The following is an 11,542-nucleotide window of genomic DNA, read 5'->3' on the forward strand; positions in this document are numbered from 1 at the left end:
TGAAAGGTGTTGCGATTTGAACCCAATCAAAGTCAAATCTTGAAAATTAGAAGACTATGATCCAAAACTCAATGCCCCTGATACCAAATTACGAAATCTAATGAAATCAATCCAAAAAGAGATTTCATGAAAGAAAGAAAATCCCAAAATGGGAATAAGAGCTCTCAAGTTTTAAAATATTTAATGTTAAAATATCATCAACTGAATATTAGAGAGAAAAATGTTTCAGACTACTAAACCATCACCACTAATGGCATGGCGCCGACGTGGAATGACTAATGCAAACTCGCCCGTTTCTCTCTGTTTCTTATTCATTTCAAATTTCAAATTCATTTTCAGAATACATTTGAAGACTCTCTCTCTATTCTTCCTTCTCTTCTCTCTCTATCTCTCTCTCTCTCTATTCGCTGTTGTGTCTCTCTCTTGAGGAGCTCCCCGACGAGCACAGCTCTCCAACCCCGGCGACGATCGAGTCTCTCTCCAACCTGTGTCAGTCCTCAGTTATAACGATCGGCGGACTGGTTTTTGTCGCTTTTCAAGACGACGACGATCGAGTCACTCACAATGACCAAGTCTCTCTCCGTCTTCCCGCCGAACTTGTTTCTCTTGACTCTCTGTCTTTTCTCAACAGATCTGTGTGCTCAACAGGTCAATTCTCTCTCTCTATATATATATGCTGATTTGTTGAGATTTTTGTGACTTTGATTTTGATTTCATCTGTTTAGGAGGATTTTGATTTGCCCCAATTTTACATTGGATTAGCTATGGCGCTGTGACTGATGGTACTAGGGTTTATGAGGTTCCGGCATTAATGATTGAGTTCAATGAATAAGTGAATGATATTGTCTCTACTCCATTTCAATCTATTACTAATTTACAAGGACTTAATCAATTGGATGTGAATAAAACAAGAAACCATTTGTTGTTGAATTGTTTTGGCTAATTGTTCATATTGTGATATATGAAGACTGATTTGAAGAGAGATTTTTGGACACAATTTTTGAAGACTTACCTGCAAAATAATGTATAAAAATAGTATAATTGTAATGTATTGTGCAAGAATTGTAATTGTCGATAGTGTATTGTGCAAGCAATGTAAATAAGCATGAGGTGTATAATTGAAGCATGTTGTCACGACCTTAGTTATTTCCAAGTTATCCGTGCGGCACTTAGACAATCTCAAGTTTTACTTGATGATGCTAAGTCAACCTAACTCACAAACTTATAAGTAAGAGAAGTAAGAGGAACATAAGAGAGTTTGAGAGAATGCCTTGTATTCACAATGAGTAAGCGTTACAATTCTAGGATGACTTGGAGCAAATGAGCTCCTCTCCTATTTATAGGCTCCCTAGGAGCATTCTAGAGTTCTCAAGAGAATGTTATGTAGAAACTTCTGTTAGACGCCTTATTTACAAGCTTCAAGAATGTTCTAGAATGCCTTCTAGAACTATCTACTCAAATATCTAATTGTATATACAATTGTATGGGTTCTTGAATTCCCTAGGTATTTCTAGAATTCTCCATAGTCTTTTAAAGTTTGCTAGGGAGTTCTAGATTCTTCCATTAATCTCTCTTTCTTTCATACTCCCCTTTGGATATTTTGGAGAATTCTGTAGGGGCATGACATTTCTCCCCCACCTATGTTATAGCGACATCCTCGTCACGTCTTCTTCCCGAAATTTTTGTATTTGTTCCTTTAATTGCTACAAAGCATCGGCTGGCTCCCAGCTAGCCTCGCTTTCAGGTAGTCCTTTTCATTTAACCAGGTACTCGATACAAGGAGGTACTCCACGTCTTCTAATCACTCGGTCAACCATCATATATTTAGCTTGTTTTTCATATGAGGTTACGACCGCCGTTGGTGCCCTTGATGACTCTCTGCGGCTTGGATCTTCCTCGTCAGCATGATAGGGCTTTAAGTAGCTTACATGGAATACGAGACGGATCTTGAGTCTTTGGGGTAGCTGGACTTGGTAGGAAACTTTGCCTACCATTTTTGTAATAGGGAAAGGGCCTTCATACTTCCTTGTTAGCCCTTTGTGCACCTTTCTCAGGGACTTGAATTGTTGCGGTAGTAGCTTGACAAGCACTAAGTCCCCGACTTGGAATTACACGGCACGTCGTCGTTTATCAGCTGTAACATGCTCGGGGGGTACCTGCACACATTAAACAGTTCGGACCCTCGATCTCTTTGATTTAGTCTCACAAGTGCAATGTAAAACGTAGATGAGAGTCCAGATTTGGCAACTTTTAGAAAATCCAATTTATTACAATTTTGTCAAAAATAGACTGCATCATCAGATCTCAGAGTCGCCACCTAATATTTTGAAAAATTAGGAAACCCGTGACTCATGCCAAGGCCACTGTTCATCGTAAACAAAGATGCTTGGCTCGAAACCATAGGTATGAGAGGGGAAGGTCAATAATGAGCACCCCCGCTCACCCGATCAAAAATCGGCCTCTACTAAACCATGATATGAATTTTATTTACTTTATATGTTCATATTCTGATTATTTAACAAGTACTAAAATTTACTACATGAAGCATACAAGTATAGACTAATTTTGCAAGAATTGGAACAATATCAATTTCTTGTTTGTTTTGCAAAGAGTTTGAGTTTGCCACCTCAAGTGGGCTTAAAGTTTGTGAATTTGCCACTACCAAGTGGGCTTAAAGCGTACATTCGTTGAATCATTCCAATTCAAGCAACAAGTCTTCATCCACAGGCATTCAAACAGATATGTCACATAAGCAAATAGCCACATAGTAGGATACTAAACATAATAGGAAAATTATGTACAAGCGAGATGCTAAAGTATAACAACTCACATATTTACCAACGTCCAGCGAACAGGCTACAAAACAAAGTTAGTAAAATATGCATGATCTTATATACAAAATCCTAATGCAATACATACACAAGAATGCTTCTAAAAATCCAGCTTCTAAAACATAACATGCGAAATATTGCAAAACATGTGATAACGTACAAAACCATGGGATAATCAATTAAAGTATAAAGATGCAAATTTAGCCAGATCTAGACATGAATCATGGATGCAAAGCATGGATATGCATGGTATGTCAGATATATACATATGTACAAGTAGAAAAAGCGATTAAAGAATGGAATAGACAAAAGCGGAGTGAGAAGTTATTACAACATTTTAAATATTATAGATTCAGGGGAAGTGAATAAAATAAAAACCCCACCAACACTCAAAATAAAAATAAAAGTTTTAAATCCCCGGCCATTGGTGGCGAAATCAGAATGACCTGTGGCAGCAACTGCACACCCATTCAATGGTGTCCATGGCATTGTGGGCCAGAAAATTCACACATAGACCCACCAAAAGTTAGTGGGCCCAATCTGCTTAACCCAGAATTGCAAACCAAAATATCCCACTGGCACTAGCAGGACCAACACATGCACACCAAACCAAAACAAAAATCATGCGTGCACAGCCCAGCTGCCGTTCTCTTCCATGCACAGCCCAGCTGCTATTCTCCTCTATGCACACCGAGAGAGAGAGAGAGAGAGGTTGATGAATTGTTTTCTCCCTTTTTTCATTTTTTTACCCGATCACCAGCTTGGAGTAAAAATGTATTCTGCTAATTTGCTCTCCCAACCGAGACTTTTGCTCTGCTTCCGTTCCAGAGAGAGAAGAGATGCCATGCATGTGTGTGTATACCTGTGTGTTCTCCGAGAGGGAGAGAAGAGAAGAGCCCAGGTCTCTACCATCTACCACAGAGAGAGAGAGAGAGACCGTAGCAGCTTTGAACATTTTTTTTTTACTTCCTGGTTGTGCACGTCTCTCCCAAAACAAATTCTGTGTGTGTTGGGTGTGTATATGATGTGCATGGAGTGAGTGTGTGTTAGAGATAGATAACCAGAGAGAGGGAGAGTGCCTCGTGTGTCTGCTGTGTGTGATAGGAGACCAGGAGAGGAGAGGGGCCAAAATTGGAGAGAGAGAGAGAGAGAGATAACGAAGATGCTGCTGCTGGTGTTGAAGGTGGTTCTGCTGGTGTGGCTGAACTACACTCGTTGCTTCATGTGATTTTTGTCACCATGCGTTTGACACCTCTCTAACAAAAATAGTAAAGCACACCACCACCCATCTGAGAGAGAGAGGCGCTGCTGCCTTTTTTTTTTTTTTTTTTTTTCACTTCATGGCTTTGAACTTCTCTGAAAATGTTTGTGTGAGAGACCCCCCCGTGTGCGTGTTTTCAACCCAAAAATCAAAAGAGCTCTCTCCTCCTCCTCAACCCATTTTCTCTCTAAACAATATCACTCATGAACATCACTCACATGAACACCACCGACGGAGGCTAGTGCTGTGTTGTTTTCTTTTTTTCATTTTTTTCACCGAGAGAGAGAGAGAGAGAGAGAGAGAGAGAGATGACAGTGTGTGTTGAGTATCAATTATAGAGAGAGAGCCGAGCTCCATCCAGCGAGAGAGCAGATATGAGAGCAGTTTTGTTTTTTTCTTTGTGTGTGTCACCTCCCCACCCACTCTCACACGCTCCCCCTTTTTTTTCAATATTCTCGACCTTCCCCTTGACCATGCATGCTCCATCCCTCAAAATAATTTTCAACCACTCTAAACATCATCATCCTCCCGACCCTCTCTTCTGCCATCCACCGAAAGCCATAATAATATTCTCTCTATCTTTTCTCTCTTTTTCTCAAAAATACCCCTAACCACACTCTAATTTTTTTTTTTGTTTTTTTTCATTATTTTATTTTTTTTGTATTTTGTTTTTATTATTTTCTATTTCTAAAATACACCACCTCAAAATATGTACACACACATCAAATTATATAAAATATATAAAAATTATAAAATACTACAAATTAATAAAATATTAGTGATATAAAATAATTTGGTCAAAATGGGTGAAGTTTAGGATTAAAGCTTCAATCTGATTTTCCGGTTAAGAAATTCATGCAATGGCATATTCCAAATTTCATCAGGGAGTGTTCAAAAGAAAGCGCCCAAATCTTAGGGCCAGTCAAAATAGAGTGTCTACATCAGCCCATTTCTTTATCTGCTTAGATGCTTTATCCAAGTATGTTCTTGCAACATCGGCCTGCTCTTGCCAACCTTTGGCAAGTTTGAATGCTACTGGACTCCTTCCTGTAATCCTGACATAACTGTGTGGGGGTGTTAGCAGCTGTTGTCCAGTAGCTAATTCAAATGGGCTATGGTTGGTTGACTCACTTCGTTACAAGTTATAAGAGAATTAGGCTACATCTAGCAACCTAGCCCAATCTCGCTGGTTAGCACTTACGAAGTGTCTTAAGTATAGCTCTAACAAAGCATTCACCCGTTCTGTTTGTCATCAATTTGTGGATGGAAACTTGTGGAGAAGCACAGATCTGACCCCAACATCTTGAATAGCTCAGTCCAGAATTGCCCTGTGAAACATGGGTCTCGATCGCTGATGATGGACCTTGGTATGCCCCAATACTTTACTACATGTTTTAAGAACAACCTTGCTGCTTTTTCAGTGATGCAATCCGTTGGGCTGCGATAAACGTGGCATACTTTGAAAACCTGTCAACTACTACTATGATGGAGCCACACCCCTTTGACTTAGGTAAGGCTGAGATGAAGTCCGTGGAGACACTTTCCCAAGCCTTTTCTGCTATAGGCTTCAGTAACCCTCCGAGTGCTTATTGCTCCATTTTGTCTTGTTGGCATACTAGACAAGTCTTTACATATGCCTCCACATCATCTTGCATTCTTGGCCAATAATAGGCTGATTCTAATAATACCTTGGTACGCCATTGTCCTGGGTGGCCTGCCTATTTTGTATCATGACATTCCTTAATTAGATTCCTCCGTAGGTTACCCCACTTTAGAACATAGAGTCATTTTTCCTTCATGTAGAGTAGGCCATCTTCCATCAAAAAATGTTTAGTTTTCCTATTGTTGGCTAATGCAATGATGCCTTTGGCAGGTGGGTCATGTTGTAGCCCTTCTTTGATGAGTTCAACCAGCTCCCCTTCAGGTTTGCTACCTAAAGCTGCCAATTCCGCCTTGCGTCATAGTGTATCAGCCACGAGGTTTGCCTTTCCTAGCTTGTACTCCAGGACATAGTCAAATTTCGCCAAGAACTCTTGCCATCTAGCTTGTTTAGGGCTCAACTTCTTTTGGGACTGAAAGTAACTGGTGGCAACATTGTCTGTCTTGACCAAAAATTTGGATCCCGGCAAGTAGTGTCGCCATGTGCGCAAGCAATGAATTATTGTCGACATCTCTTTCTCTTGCACTGTGTACCTCCGTTTGGTGTCATTAAGCTTGCAAATTTCATAAGAAATAGGATGCTCATCTTGCATAAGTACTCCCCCAATAGCAAAGTCTACATGTTTAGTACTGTTGTTCCTCTAGAGATGGGGGAATTTGTTAATTATTTGTAGTATTAGTTTTTTATTTTACTTTAACTAAGTGAGAGTGACCTTCCTAGTAAAATGAATCTACTTCTAATTGTAACCAGTGTTGTCAATCCGGTACAGTCTGAGACGTACCAATTTGAGAGAAAAACGGAACAGTAGAACCACAATTCCAACTTACTGGCCTGCTCCGGCCAATCTCGTCAATTTCGGTAAATTCCGCCCATCTCAGCTTCTGTGCCATTTCTGTCCGTTACAATTAAAAGCTGGAAAGTGAATGGTGTGCCTATACATATCTATATATATATATATAGATATATTATATATGTACGTATGTATGTATGTATAGAGTGATTAGTTTTAGACAGAATTGAGAGATAGGACTTTTTTCTAATGAATAGAGAAATGAGGAAGCATTTTCTTACTAAAAATACACGAGTCTAAATGTATATTAATCATGTTTGAACATGTATGTTTTTAGTATGATTACTAGTAAGAATTTAAGTAGATATACAATTACTCATAATTATTAGGCTTTACAATAGTTACAAATATATTTATTTTTTTAACATTGAGGTAACTTTTTACTTTTTATTGTTTGATTTTTACATGCCACAAACAAATAATATGATTATATAAAAGCCACAAAAATTTAAATACACAAAAAATTAATGTGGGATTTATTTTTTAAAGCTTGATAAAAATGTGGCCTATTATATATAGTATTAAATTATAGCCATAAATCCGAAATGGTACATGAAAATGCACCGACCTACCATACCAATGAAAAAAGGTATATTGACCGTACGGGATTAACAATTTTGATTCTAACTTGACTAATGAAATTGTAGCATATAGGTATAGCACCAAGGATTAGAACAGCTTCTGTGATCATCCAAGGCTATGGTTGGGGTGATTAAGTCTAATTTACCTTATAATTTTGACATGTTGGCTCAAATTCAGAACTTGTCCTTGCACTATTCTTGTGTTCTTGTGTCTGGTAGAGTAGCATTTGATGGTCTAGCAGCTACGAAGCACATATATGGATACGGTATGTGGATACGGTATGGATAGATTTGGCCCATTTGATAGTATTTATAAATCAATGTGTTTAACTTGTTTGCTTAAAAAAAGTTAATTAATCTTGTTTGATTGCAATTTTAAAATTATAACTTGTCCCCCCCCCCCCCCAAAAAAAAAAAATCTTTAAGCTGTGAGTTTTATATTTTTAGCTCACTTGAAATTCTTAAATATGTACAGGCAAAAATGTTATATTTCTTTTGTCTTAATTATAAGTTTTGAGGGCATTCTTAATATTTACACAAAAAAAAATAAAAATAAAAAAATAAATAATTATGTAAACTTTTAGGGAAATTTAGCCAAAACTTATTCATTGGACTCTTGTTTGGTAAAAAGGATAACTCAATTTATTTTGTTTCATAAATCCCTTAAGGAGAAAATACATAATTGAGTAAAGACAAAGTAAAATAGCTTTTTCTTTTTTTTCCTTGGACAATATTGCCAAAATAACGTATTACTGTGAACCAGAGTAACATATTACTGTCAAATAAAGTATCTATCAAACAGAGTAACATGTTACTACATCAATTTTGACGGTAATAAATTATTTTATTTTATTTTTTTAAAAATAATTTCATAGTTAACATCGATTTTATTTAATAGATATTGATGAGAGAATTCTAAAAATATTAATTTTATTAAAAATCGATATTTACACCAAAAGTTATATTATTTTAAAGCTTAATATTTTGATAATAGTGGTATGTGTTTGACTTTTTAAGAAAAACATTTTGTGCTTGTTTTTAATACATTAAAGTTTTATTATAAAAGGTATTTGACAAAATCCCTAATATATAGGATAAATTACAATCACTTTTCTTAAAGAACAATTCAAGAACCAAGACCAGACTATGGTTGAAAGGTGTTGCGATTTGAACCCAATCAAAGTCAAATCTTGAAAATTAGAAGACTATGATCCAAAACTCAATGCCCCTGATACCAAATAACGAAATCTAATGAAATCAATCCAAAAAGAGATTTCGTGAAAAAAAGAAAATCCCAAAATGGGAATAAGAGCTCTCAAGTTTTAAAATATTTAATGTTAAAATATCATCAACTGAATATTAGAGAGAAAAATGCTTCACACTACTAAACCATCACCACTAATTCACCGCTAATGACATGGCGCCGACGTGGAAAGACTAATGCAAACTCGCCCCTTTCTCTCTCTTTCTTATTCATTTCAAATTTCAAATTCATTTTCAGAATACATTTGAAGACTCTCTCTTTCTATTCTTCCTTCTCTTCTCTCTCTCTCTCTGTTTGCTGTTGTGTCTCTCTCTTGAGGAGCTCCCCGACGAGCACAACTCTCCAACCCCCGCGACGATTGAGTCTCTCTCCAACCTGTATCAGTCCTCAGTTATAACGATCGGCGGACTGGTTTTTGTCGCTTTTCATGACGACGACGATCGAGTCACTCACGATGACCGAGTCTCTCTTCGTCTTCCTGTCGAACTTGTTTCTCTCGACTTTCTGTCTTTTCTCAATAGATCTGTCTACTCGACAGGTCAATTCTCTCTCTCTCTCTCTCTATATATATGCTAATTTGTTGAGATTTTTGTGACTTTGATTTTGATTTCATCTGTTTAAGAGGATTTTGATTTGCCCTAATTTTACATTGGATTAGCTATGGCGCTGTGACTGATGATACTAGGGTTTATGAGGTTCCGGCATTAATGATTGAGTTCAATGAATGAGTAAATGATATTGTCTCTACTCCATTTCAATCTATTACTAATTTACAAGGACTTAATCAATTGGATGTGAATAAAACAAGAAACCATTTGTTGTTGAATTGTTTTGGCTAATTGTTCATGTTGTGATATATGAAGACTGATTTGAAGAGAGATTTTTGGACACAATTTTTGAAGACTTACATGCAAAATAATGTATAAAAATAGTATAATTGTAATGTATTGTGCAAGAATTGTAATTGTCGATAGTGTATTGTGCAAGCATTGTAAATAAGCATGAGGTGTATAATTGAAGCATGTTGTCACGACCTTAGCTATTTCCAAGTTATCCATGCGGCACTTAGACAATCTCAAGCTTTACTTGATGATGCGAAGTCAACCTAACTCACAAACTTATAGGTAAGAGAAGTAAGAGGAACATAAGAGAGTTTGAGAGAATGTCTTGTATTCACAATGAGTAAGCGTTACAATTCTTGGATGACTTGGAGCAAATGAGCTCCTCTCCTATTTATAGGCTCCCTAGGAGCATTCTAGAGTTCTCAAGAGAATGTTATGTAGAAACTTTTGTTGGACGCCTTATTTACAAGCTTCAAGAATGTTCTAGAATGCCTTCTAGAACTATCTACTCAAATATCTAATTATATATACAATTGTATGGGTTCTTGAATTCCCTAGGTATTTCTAGAATTCTCCATAGTCTTTTAAAGTTTGCTAGGGAGTTCTAGATTCTTCCATTAATCTCTCTTTCTTTCATACTCCCCTTTGGATATTTTGGAGAATTCTGTAGGGGCATGACATTTCTCCCCCACCTATGCTATAGCGACATCCTCGTCACGTCTTCTTCCCGAAATTTTTGTATTTGTTCCTTGAACTGCCACAAAGCATCGGCTAGCTTCCTGTGACGCCCCGATTCTACACTATTGGTTGCACTCAAGGGAGAGTCACTAATGAGTCCTATGGTCAATAACCAAGTGAGATCCCAGATCGCCGGAGGAGTCAAATTAGCCTCTCTTCTAAGTTCAGCTTTCTTAGGCAACGCACTACCCTTTTGACAGATCTTAAAAGGTATTGACACAAAGTCTCATAAGTAACGATAAGGTTCATACATATATATAGATCATAAGTACATAACAACCAGGAATACTCTTAATTTCAAAAGCTTGTTCCATTACATTACATCCCAAAAGAAAATTTAATCTTCATATGAGCCTTACAAAATATCAAAAGGAATTTCTAACTTTCCTAAGATAGCCAAAAGTCTTCGAAGGTTTCAGGCTCGTCATCTCCAGCTATAAGTTCCTCTTCGTCACCTAGCATGATACGCCGTGAGCATTGAATGCCCAGTAAACACACACACACCCCGTCCCTTTTTTCCCAGTCCAATACACAATCACAAACATAACATCAAGTAGTAAAGCATGATACTCAAATAAATAAATAAAGGGTTACAAGTTAGATGTTAGTAAACTAGAAATCCCCCAAAGAGATTTCGTCGTCCCAACCACAAGAATCGGACGCGGATTATTCGGTATGCCCCCTCTTTTGCTGCTTTGTTGCAGAACTAACCTCGGATGCCTACCAACGGTTATGTACCGTGTAGCGCCAACCATAGGGCCTCAAAAGAGACGTTAAAAATGGGCCTTGCCCAAATCCCTCCTCACACCAAACCACCTAGGGTCCGAATACAACCGCTCCGTTCAAAGGTTCCAAAAACCACTTGCGCAAGACTTCAACTTCCCAATAGGGAACGCATCCCAACAATCCATACATCACTCATTATCATCTTTTCATCACTCAAGTGATCGAAAACCCAATACCATTCCAATTAAGTTTCCCGTTGAGTTAAATGTTTTAAATCAAGGTTAGACAACTTAACAAGATAATAGCATCCACACAAGCATGCATCAATAAGATGAAGAAGATAAAGAACATAACCATAACACATACAATATCATGCCAAGATATGATCATAAGCTAATAAACATTTTCATGAACACAAGGGCATAAGACATCAAACACAACAGAATTTTCCAGATCCAATATCACATAAGGATTAGAATGAAAAGACTATTTTAGGTTTTTCACCAGACTCGTCCTTCCTATGGTTCGTAGAGAATTTGATATAGTTTCTAGAACATATTTCGGAAATGGGATAGCTTTTTTAGATTTTAAGTTATTTAGAAAACATTCCAGCGCTGCCCAGATTTGTCGATCGTTACGAAAATTTGATTTTCTTGCAAACCGCTCACTGTTTTTCTATGAAACCAATTTTAGTTGAAAGCTAACTCCTTAAGGAAGATTTTGACATAAAATAGAGGTCCAGAATAATTTTATTCATTTTTCTAGAATTTTTGAAAGTGGGCTGCGAAA

Source organism: Camellia sinensis, chromosome 14 (assembly GCF_055761805.1).
Source record: "Camellia sinensis isolate YWXY chromosome 14, ASM5576180v1, whole genome shotgun sequence".
NCBI lineage: Eukaryota > Viridiplantae > Streptophyta > Magnoliopsida > Ericales > Theaceae > Camellia > Camellia sinensis.